General features: G+C 41.0%; 1 pseudogene; it reads left to right on the top strand.

Annotated features, from left to right (window-relative positions):
* Positions 1-794: 794 nt before the first annotated feature.
* LOC102418001 lies at positions 795-1076 on the top strand (annotated as a pseudogene).
* The last annotated feature ends 10824 nt before the right edge of the window (positions 1077-11900 follow it).

The following is an 11900-nucleotide window of genomic DNA, read 5'->3' on the forward strand; positions in this document are numbered from 1 at the left end:
TAAAGTTGATATGAGCAGTAAACCAAATGAGTCTGTCAGTATAAAAAGCCCTTGTAACAGTGAGGAATTGTAATCCACCCCACCATTCTTTTTGACTTTTTTATGTAAATTCTGACCCTAACATGTAGCTTTTAGATAAACAGCATCCTATATAATAAAAGCCCAGAGACCAAAACAGTGGAACGACCAGAACAACCAGAGACCAGAATGACTGCAGCCCCTCGCCCCAGCCGACCCCGCCCCCAAGCAGGGACCCCTACCCCAATCCGGGGCCCCCATCAGGGCAGGCTTGCAAGCCCCCACCAGTGCACCAGGCCTCTATCCTATATAATATAAAGATAATATGCAAATTGACCCTGACAGCAGAATGACCAGAACGACCACTGGATCAGTCACTATGAGGTACACTGACCACCTCTTGGTCCCTTTCCCCAGCTGGCAGGCTCCAATTGCCTGATGGCAAACAGGGAACTGGGGTGGGTGGCAGCAGGGGCCGAGGCCAGCTGCGGGCAGCCAGGGAAGATAGCCCTGATCGCAGGCCAGGCCTAGGGACCATACCCACGCACGATTTCATGCGCTGGGCCTCTAGTGTTTATATAAGAATCCTAGGAACTGGTCACCTGACCTGGCAGACTTAGGACAGAGGGCCATGCTCACAGCTAACCACTCACTTTGTCATCGCTGCTAATCTCATTTGCAGTCCATTGTTCCGTGCTCGCTGCTCCTCTGTGCCCACTACTCCCACCTCTGTGCCCACTGCTCAGCGATAAGTGCTATCGGAATGATGTGTGGGGGGGTGCTCCGCCGCCCAGCCCGCCACGGCCGAGGTCCAGGCCATCGCTGACAAGATGAATTTCCAGCTGGAGGAGAAGGAAAACAAGAAGTACCCCATTTTCAAGGCCACTGAGTTCAAGAGCCAGTTCGTCACCGGAGACTAACTACTTCATAAAGGTTCCGGTTGAAATGATGACTTGGTACACATTCTAGTGTTTGAAATTCTCCCACATGAAAACAAGCCTTTGGCCTTGCATGCTTATCAGACCAAGACCTAACATGATGAGCTGACCTATTTCTAGTTCCGGATTTTGAACTGAACCTTCATCCATGTGTTTCTCTGTCACGTGTTCGAGTGTGGAGGTCATAAAAGAAGGACGTCTCTATACTGTGCCACTTTCAATGGAGGGGCTGTTCTGCACCAATCTGGTGCCTCTGTTTCTGACTTTAATAGCGTGATTTTCCTCCCAATCAATGATCTTAACTAAATTGCTTTCAAAGAGGGCGTAGGTGATCTCTAAATACATACATTTTTAAGTCTTTGCAAAAAAAAAAATCCTAGGAACTAACTTTAGAAGGTACAGACTCTGACCTTCAGTCATCCCAATTCCAGGAGATTTGCTGACCCTCAAATGTAGAACCGGCTCAAGATGACAAAGATCAAGATGATGCACATCAGACCATCACTTGACCAGTTTCAAGATCCTTATCGGAATGGACTGTGCTGGTCTGCACATGGAGAACTTTTAAGTCTCCTCCTCTTGATTTATTTGTTCTGCTTTCCCTCTTCTTCCTTATAAAAACCTCTTTCTGCACTGAGATGTTGAGATGGATTTTGGACAAGAGTCCCCCATCTTCTCAGATGACCGGCACTTGAATACACCTCTTTCTTTTTTTTTTTTTTTTACCAATACCTGTCTTATAAGTTTGGCTTTTGTGGCAGGAGGCAGCTGAACCTCGATTCTGCTTACATTATGGAAATTGTGTAAAAGAATTGTGGAAGTGGTGCCTTACAGCCCTATCAATGAGAACCTTCATTAAGAAGATAGGTGTGTCCTTCCATTCCTCCTCCCAGGGGCAGGAAAAATAAGTAGGAGAAGCCTCTAGTTCCTTGGTAAAGAGAACTTAGGCTGCTACCATTATCTCCCTTACTTTCCCTCTTATTCAGTGGTTCTTAATCTTCCTAATGCCGCTACCCTTTAATACAATTCCTCATGTTGTGGTGACCCCCAATTTCATTGTTACAAACTGAACATAATTAAAGCATAGTGATTAATCACAAAAACAATATGTAATTATATGTAATTATATATGTGTTTTCCGATGGTCTTAGGCGACCCCTGTGAAAGGGTCGTTCGACCCCCAAAGGGGTCGCGACCCACGGGTTGAGAACCACTGCTCTTATTGGATACCAGGGAGAATGGGGTCAGGATTTAACATGCAAACATTTTGTCATTCCCAGAGAACACTGGAAAGTACTTGTTTTCATCATCTTTTCCTTGATACCTTCCATTAGGAACTTCTGTTACATTAATATATCCCTGCCTTATCTAGGACCACACCACATTCTGAAAATTTCTCCAAATTACCAAAAACTTCCTGATCCCAGCACCATTCCTAAGAGCCTTTCTCTCTGATAAACAATCTGATAAACAAATTTTATGGAATGAAGTTGAAATATATACATTTAAACTCAGAATGGCTAAATATCTAATTTTTTTTTCAAAAACAAACTATCTTATTCTAAAATGACCATTACTACCTTTGGTGGCTTCATACTGTGTCATGTTAGTTAAGTGGGCATTGTGTTTGCCAGTAGACTTTGCCTATGTGGTTCTGGATTGTGGTTGGTCACAAGAGAAATATTCATGAGAGTTAGAAGATAGAGGTGACATAGTAGCAAGGTTTACACTTAAGACATCAGCTACTAGTGCCATCTGATCTGTAGCTCACCTTGTTGGTAGGAGACAAGCCAGGCCTCAGCTCTTCCAACTCCTACGATGTAGGCTCCTCTGACTTTTCAAGCCCTAGGCTGGATGTGTGTGTACTTTTATGGTGAAGGTACCAGTGTTACCAAACTAAAGGGGTTTGTTTGCTTGCATATATCAAAGCCAAATAACACTCGAACAGGAGTTTGCAACAAAGAAAGTAAAGATTTATTTAGGAAAATGGCACGAAGCCTAGATACATGGGTAATTTAGCATCTAAGACCTGGCTCCCCCATAGCCTCTAGGGGATAGATTATTTAGGGGGGAAATCATTAGTCATGGTGACTGAGGATGCTGGGGTCATGGGCTCCACTGATTGGTTGGGGCCAGGGTAGGAGTAGTTGATCATTGCATCAGGTCCTGATGTCAACAATGCTTCATTCTGTCTAGTTTCCTGAGAGCAGGGTTCTTCCAATTTTATGGGCCTGGGACTAAAACACAACTGAGGTCAACATGTTATCTTCAGTTTGACTGAACCTCTGTTCCTTGGATCAACAGATCTGAGGCTTTATTCTTAAGACAGTTTGACACTGACTAGAACCTAAAGTCCTAAGGCCTTAATGATTACAGGAATGGAAGGGTAGTGTGTGCAAAAGTGTAAGGATCTGATTAAAAGGAAGCAAGTGAATCATGGTGCTATTAGACTGGACAAAGCTAACTTGAATGAAGGAAAGCGTCCTATTAAGAAATGAAGTTCCTGTGCATCTGCACCAGAATCTCCTGTCACCACATCTTGAGGACTGGAGGTAGTGATCTTCAGATGTAAGTTCCACTTTGTCCTCATGGGTTCTAGTTGATCCTTGAAGACGGTAGTTTGTCCTTGCTCTTCCCAACTTCATGTTCTGATCTCCTCCATTGCCAGCCCAGCTGATGCAGAGTTCCTTCAGGCCCAGCACCTGGCTTAAACTGCTCCCACAATTGCACAGGACTTGATTGAACCCTGACTGATGCACTGAAACACACTTAGATTTGGCAATTAAAGGTATCCTGTTTCCTTCCAGTTTAAAAATAGACTCTGGGAGAATACTCATTAAAATGTCCCCTTAAAGTGACTCCTGAATGCAAGGATCAGGTAATGTACCCACACTGACATCTTGTCGGTATAACCTTCTTTTTATTAGTGGAGAAAAGAATAGCTCCACTTCGTTATACTCTTCTCCTTCTCCTCTCATATTCTATAACTTCTATGAAAACTCTATCATCAGCCAGACCTGGTTCTTGTTAAAAGAAGAATGCTTTTGTAATTTAGAAAATCCTCTTCTCTCTCAATAAAGCCTTGCTCAGAAGACACTGTCTCTTTGGAACCTATAAAATGCCAATTTGAAGCTAGAGTTGAACAATGACCTCTTTGTTCTAAGCTTCCCTGAAACAAATAATTACCCCTGAATTGATGTTATTTAGGTAATAGAGACAATTTAGAATAAAAATATATGAATGTAATATCTCAATATTATTTTTGCATTATGCCTTCCAATATTTTAATTGTTATATGCAATCGGTTATAAAGATAATAGGTAGAAGTGAAATAACAAATTCTTATATCCATGGATGCTTAGAATTGAAAAGGACCACAAGGTTGGGTGGTTGACCACACATGTTTCTGACAGGAATCGCATTTGGCTGTTGTGAGTGAGATTAGAACTGCAAGAGGCTATAAAAAGTTGCAAGTGTATTTTTTCTTTCAGATTACAAACAAAAGGAAGTCAGTGGTCCAGGCTGATAAGGCCATCAGAGACTGAGGCTGTTTCTGCCTTTCTGCTCCACCACACCAAGTATGTTTCTTTCACCCTTAAAGTCATGTCATCACCCTAAAAACAGCTGGAGCCACAGCCAATACATCTGCATTCCAGGCATGAAGCCAGGAGAGGGGAAGGGCAAAAAGACTTTGCCAGAAGTTCCATCCAATGATTGCTCTTTATACCCCAATGCTTCTTATCTGCAAGGGAAGCAGGGTAATATAATTGCTCATCTGAAACAATAATTCCAGATTCCATTAATAAGATGGAAGAAAAGAATAGATACTGGATAAGCCTTGAGCTGACGTTACTATACCATACCTCTACCAAAATGTCATCCAGTTTCTGGCTGATCATCTCCAGTGACAAGAAAATCTGCCACAACCAAGAGCAAACCAATCCAATAGTAGACTGACTTTTTCCTATGTCCACCTGAAATCTGCCTTCATGGTACTTCTACTGAATCACTACCTCTGCCCTATGCCATTGATGAGAACAAAGAGTATTTCTCTTCAACACTTGCACTTCAAATTCCTGAAGACAAATGCATTTTCCCCCAAACTTCCCCTTGTTTTTCCTGTTATTTTGTTTCATTGTATTTGTTCTATCATACTTTGTTTGAACTTGTCTGGATTAATTCTGTTCTGGATTCACTTCCCTTTGAAATGTTCCTTTTAAGGCAGGGATCTCAAGATTGAACATGATATTCCAGGAATTGTCCCAGATCTAAGAAAGTGATTGAAGTGATCACTTTATTCTTAGTCTGTCAGCACATTGAGTGAATATGTAACTAGTCTTTATGAAAACAATGGTGTTAATCTAGAGAGTTTATAAGAAATTGTGATACGTTAGTGCTGTCTTTGCATTTTTAACATAAATTGTGCCACGAGGTCATTTATTCTACCGAAATGCAGAGCGAGTGGTAAATACACAGGCATGTACAAGTGAACAACGGTCCTCAGTTACAGTACAGTTACATTACTGGGGACATAAATTGTCGGGGTCCAGCCCCAGCAGTCCAGGGGTTCCCAAAGGTGTGGACGGAGTCAGCAATGAATGAAGGACTCGGAGACAGTGTTCAGATGATCAGCATAGCCAGGTTCTCCCTTTATTCTCCTGTTACATCTGTATTTATACCATTTGATCCTATAAGCATGCCTCTATAGTCACATCATGGTATGTTTTGGGTCCTCCCTTGACCTTCCACAGTTCCTTGTTTCATGTCCGTAGTTTCTTATCTGACCTTTGCCAAAAATCCCATCTCCATCTAATTCTGTTGATTTTAATCCTATCCATTCTATTCCAAAGGTTAGGGCTAGTTTGTTATCTCCATTCCAAGGTCACTACTCTACTGTTCTGTTAAGCTACAAGGAAGTAACTTTAGGAGATTATCCTAAGTAAAGATTATGTAGCTTAAGTGTGATTGTTCGTAGTTAAGGTGATTAACTACCCGCCTGGCACTTAGTTAAGGGGTTTTACTGATTTATTCCCTTCCTTAGTCCTGGTAATCCCTAACTCCAGGGAAAAATCCCCACCTGGGGAAACAACCTTTCTCAGGGAGGTGGCCCTGGTTAGAACACAGCTCTAAGAAGGGGAGCAAACATATTAAGAACAGTATGCCAGGTCCCTTGAAACATATGCTGTGCAGATGTTTCTTCCCTGCAGCGACTGTGTCAAGCAACAAGGATGGACCAGCCTCCAGCAATAAACCCATGGCTTAGAATGAGAATAACATAAATAGTAAGGCAAGAAAAGACTCTCAGAGTATGTTTAAGTCTAACTCTGACCTTCTGTCAGCGTGGACCAGACCCTCTTTTTGTCATATGCTGCCTGGAGTTTGAGCTGGTTTTCATCTACATGGGAACAGCACTCAGGAGAAAGTAAGTGCCTTTAACTTAAATGACTGAATGAGAATTTGGAGGGAAAGGATCCCCAGATGCAGAAGAAAGCACACATGTAGCTCAGCTGTAATTGCTAGAAGGCTGGGCTTGCTGAGGACCAGAGATGCTGATAATAGATTCCCACCTTAACCATGGTGTGGAACCTACCAATCTTTAGGTCCCACTGAGTAGGCAAAGTGGGATGTTATCCTTTACCACATGGCTGCCATTGATCATCACCTTTCCAGAGAAACCTGGCCAAATTCAAATTCAAGTCACCAGCAAGAACAGCAACTTCATCCATTTCAGGTTGTCCACATTACAGGGAAAGTGGGGTGTTCATCAAACCACTCAGAGGCCAACCAAGCCACAAACCCATGTGTTCAAGGTGTCCATACATTTAGCCCAGATGCTCTGAAGACATCTGAGTATGCCTGTCAAAGAAATCTACCTGTTAAAGCTATGATGCTTAATATGAGTTATCATTGATGTTCCTGATAGATTAATTCACATTATACTCAAGTAATTTCTTTCTTGAATTGAACCCAAACTAGTCATTCAGTGCAAGCAATATGAGCAACTTTTGTGTGCTAGAGTCTGCACTAACCACTTGAAGTATAAAACTAAATGACATGATTCCTGTCCTCAAGAAATTTACAATCTAGTGGCAGAAAATAAAATTTAAATATGATCATTTTATTTCAATTTCAAGTCATCAAACTAGTTTAAGTACAAGCAAAGAGTGTGTGTTGGGAGGGGGCAGAATTTATTGGCAACAAAGCTAGATGCAGCCAGTTTCTGCCACAGAAGGTTAGATAAAGGAGCTTAAACAATGTCATCAGGACTGTAGCAGTGTTTTGGATCCCTTTTCCTCTGTTTTGCCTTCATTTGGGGCATGATTTCTTCTCAAGATGCTAAAATATTCTCTTCACAGATCCAGGTAATATGGATCTTAGAACCCTCAGCCTTTCAAGGAGAAATGCTTCTTTACAAAGGACTCCAACTAATGTCCCAGAAGAGGGTTGTCACTCACCAGCTTAGTTCACATGCTCTGAACACCTTCCACACAAGGGAGGGTATGGGAGAGATTGCTTCATCTGTACTGCATGGTCTAAGAGAAGAGTCTCTAAAGGAGAAGAGCTAAACCAGAAGAAGAAATCACAGAGACCAAGGCAAGAGAGAATCTTTACACATGCAATCACATGGAGTAAGAGTTATGCTGGATCAAAACACATTACAAGGAAAAACTAGAGTACAGAGAATATGATCCCTGAAATCACTGAGGCTGAATTCATGCTAGCAGTGCTGTGACTTTAAGAATGTTACTTCAACTCTAAGCTTCAGTTTTCTCTGCTATAAAATGAAGATAATAATCCTATTTAAATTAGGCCTTCTACATAAAATGCTTAGCTCATAGCTTACACAGAATAAGTGCTCAATAAGTTTATATCATCAGTATCATTGTCGTTATCATCATCATCATTATGGTTCTTATTTTAATAGAGAGGAAGAGACTAATGGCAGGGGAAGGGGAAGTCAGAAAAAGGGGGGAAGGGGATGGGATAAGCTTAACATTTTGTGTTGATTAGAATTGGTGTAAGAATTAATGGATTGAGGCTGGAGTAAACTTGGTATTAGAATTATGGGACACTCTAACTCTCTGCATGTGTTGTACTTTGATAACTTAGAGAATAGGGAGGCACTCCCAGTACAAAGGGATGCATTAGAAAAGGCTTCAGTGCCTTGCCATGGCTGCTGGTACAAGGTGGTACCCTCACCCAACTGTCCATTTCTCACGCTATAATCTGCATGCCTTGGTTCAACAGTGAGGAGCTGCATTCTGCATGTCATAATAAACAATCCGCCACTCACCTCTACCTACCTACACACTGTCATTGGCACTAAACGTAGTGGTCACTGTTGGATACCCTTTACCTATTCCATGTGTTCCTCACCAGTTTTGGTGACTTTTTTCTTCCTACTTCCAACATCTCTGACTCTTCAGAGCACCACCCTTGCTTCTAAAGCTGTTCTGCCCTCTGCTACCCAGAGCAGGAATCTTCTAGGGCCGCCTTTACACAAGGGGTAACCACAGTCCCCAGTCTCCTGCAGGGGTCAGGCTGGAGCCACCCTTCCCAGGTGCCTGAAGTCACACCTTGCTTGACTCCAGTCTCAAAAAATAAATAAAAATAATTATAAAAATAAATAAATAAAAGTTATGTAGCTATTCAAAATAAGAATTTGAAAAGGCATTGTACTGAAAAGTGAGCTTTAGCAACTGCTCTACTCACAGATTATGTTCATGTAAAAATACTGTATATTTTAGTGAAAAACAACCTACTGTTGTCCTACTTTTCTAGTGTAAGAAATTTGTTAATGGTGTCTTGAAAATGAAACTGAGCATCAGGCAATTGTTACATCTGGTGTGGCAGCCATCATGGTGCTAGAAATATTAAACCTAACAAGCAGCCCGGCTCAAGCTGTGCTCTATGACACAACTTGAACTTCCAAGTGGAGCATCTGTCCTATCCACTGCAGTGCTGGGCAAGATAAACCTGTTACTTATAACATGATGGGAAAAGGACATAGCGTGCGTACACACACACACACACACACACACACACACACACGCACACACACACAATTGGCTATTTTTGTGAGAACTCTAAGGTTTTCTTTAGGCTCTGGTGAACTCTTGGTAGTGAATAACAAAATCAAACAGGCCTCAGCTAAAAAGAGTTTATTGTTTTTAATGAAAAAGTGTTCAAACTAAGTCATATCAAATCTGTTTCTTGCTAACTCTCAGTTCTTTCTTTGGCATTAACTTCTTTTTCAGAAAACCTCTCTCCAGGTGTTAAAGACTGACACAAGCCAATCAAGGCATAGAGTCTACCACCTCAGCACCCCTATCAGAAAACCACCTCCTTCCTGAAGGTTCAAGCTGAAGCCCAGGCCAGCATTCCCTGGGTGAAGACCCCATACCCTTGCCCTAACCAGTCACAGGCCTGTGGTTGGCCAGGCTGGGGTCATGAGTCTGTTCTAGAGAAAAGGGGAAAGCAAAATTAGTCTTAAAAATGCAGGAGTTTTTCCAAAATAACAAACATGACTCTGTTAGCAGAGTAAGGAATACAGGACATACCAAATGATCAGATGTGCACCACAACAAGGTAATAGAAGCTAAAATGAAAAATAAAGCCCTCGTTCTTCTAACCCAAAATGCTTATGATGCATCACAGGTCAAAATTCTGCAATTCTTTAGCCATTGTGTGCGAGAGAGAGAGAGAGAGAGAGAGAGAGAGAGAGAAGCAGAGACAGACAGACAAATAGAGAGAGAAGCAGAGACAGACAGACAGACAAAAAAATGTTCTTTCCTCAACCATTAAGCCTAGATTTAATTCTGTATAAGGAATGAAAAAAAGGGGGTTGCTCATTCCAATCTAAATGTATTCTGGTGAATCTTGATGAGTAGGAGGAGAGATATTAAAATTGTCAAATCCAAAATTTTAGATTCAACCCAGTTGTGTCACTCAACCTGTTTCTATTTGATACTTGGCTAAGCTGATGATCTGTGTTTGTGCAGTAGCACATAAGCAGTCACAGGTTGGGAATACTGTCTAGGTTTAGAATACTGTCAATCAACAAATAGGTTCTTAATGTTCGCTGTGGGGCAGGCGCTATGCTGAATGCTCTGGGAGCTGCTATAAATTTTTTAAACATGATTCTTAGCTTTAAGGGCCTTACCATTAAGCTGCATAAATAAAACTAACATGCATGAAACCAAACTAGATCATATTTAAGAATGGCAAAACCTAAGTCTAAATATATTCCCAATGCTATGGGAACTCAGGGCAGAGTTTGGTACATTGTTATAACGTGAGAGTGAAGGATCCACCACTTTCTGCACATACAAACTTAATCGTGAGAGAGTAAATAAATAAGAAAGACTAAATTATTACATTCTGACCAGATTTTTAGCACTTTATTTTATAGTTGCTTATAAGAAATGCATAAACAAACATTTCTTTTTATTTTTAATTGACTTTTAGAGAGAGAGAAAGGGAGAGGGAGGAAGAAAGGGAAACATGGATGTGTGAGCACAAGCTAGATCGGCTGCCTCCTGTATGCCCACTACCAGGGTTGAGCCCATAGCGAGGGTATGTGCCAGAATCAAACTGGCAACCTTTCAGTGAATGGAACGATGCTCAACCAACTGACCCATGCCACCAGGCCAACAAACTTATTTTGTTTTTAGACTATTTCTTCTGTGAGACTTGAACCTTTCAAAACATTTCATGCAAGATAAAATGATGTTCAATGAATCAAAAATAAAAGAAAACAAACAAACAATACAAAAAAAACAACCTCATGGACATAGACAACAGTGCTGTGATTGTAGGTGTGGGGGAGGCGGAAGAGAGTATGGGAGTGATGGAGGAGAGTTGACTTGGGGTGCTGAAGACACAATACAGTGTACAGATGATGTGTTGTGGAATTGTGCACCTGGAACCTGTATAATTTTGTTAGCCAGTGTTAAATAAATTTAATAAAAAGGTGACAAAAGGTAAGAGAAAATCTCAAGCAGATTGGAGAGATTATGCACACATCAAAAAAATAGTATCTCTATCAAATCACTAATTTTCACTTTTAAAAAATCCAATCTTCTGCAATACCTGGCATAAGCAAAGGTTTGTTGCATAGAAACTAAGACAGAGAGTCTCTCTGTAAGAATTCACAACATTTATTAGAATTTGGTGTGTGTTTCCTACATGGCACCTCACTTCTTGGCTCAAGTACGGATTTGTTTGAGCTGTTCCCAGGCCAGGCGGTGTGCCTGGTCTCTGGAGTTGCGGAGGCCCTTACTCAGCAGTTCTCAACCTGCGGGTCACGACCCCTTTGGGGGTCAAACGACCCTTTCACAGGGGTCATCTAAGACCATCGGAAAACACATATATTATTACATATTGTTTTTGTGATTAATCAGTATGTTTTAATTATGTTCAATTTGTAACAATGAAATTGGGGTCACCACAACATGAGGAACTGTATTAAAGAGTTGCGGCATTAGGAAGGTTGAGAACCACTGCCCTAACCTGTTTCTGATCCCTGTACTCCACTGGTGTTCTCTCCGGGGAGTGGTGAACTGGAAACCCCAGTGGGATGGAAATAATGTGCGATGCTTGGAAAGGTAATTTTCTAACCTAGCAAAGCTACAATGCTGCTTTAAAGATAGCAATTGTGAAAAATCACCATAATAATTACGTTTTACCCTTAACTAGCTTTCTATCTGATTGCTGAAGGTGGAAAGGACTTTTAGAAGGTGCTTGCAAATATATTGTAGTTTTAATAAACTTATTCTGTAAAATATTTTTAATTAAATACTTTCAAATGTTTATTTTATTTTTTTTTGTTACAGGTTAACCAAAAATATGACTCAGCATTTAAAAAAAAATTAACCTTTGTTGAATCTTTTAAAAAGTCCTTTTTTAATTTATTATATCAATTATAAATAAGGGTTGTTCAAG

Source organism: Myotis lucifugus, unplaced genomic scaffold (assembly GCF_000147115.1).
Source record: "Myotis lucifugus unplaced genomic scaffold, Myoluc2.0 scaffold_32, whole genome shotgun sequence".
Lineage (NCBI taxonomy): Eukaryota > Metazoa > Chordata > Mammalia > Chiroptera > Vespertilionidae > Myotis > Myotis lucifugus.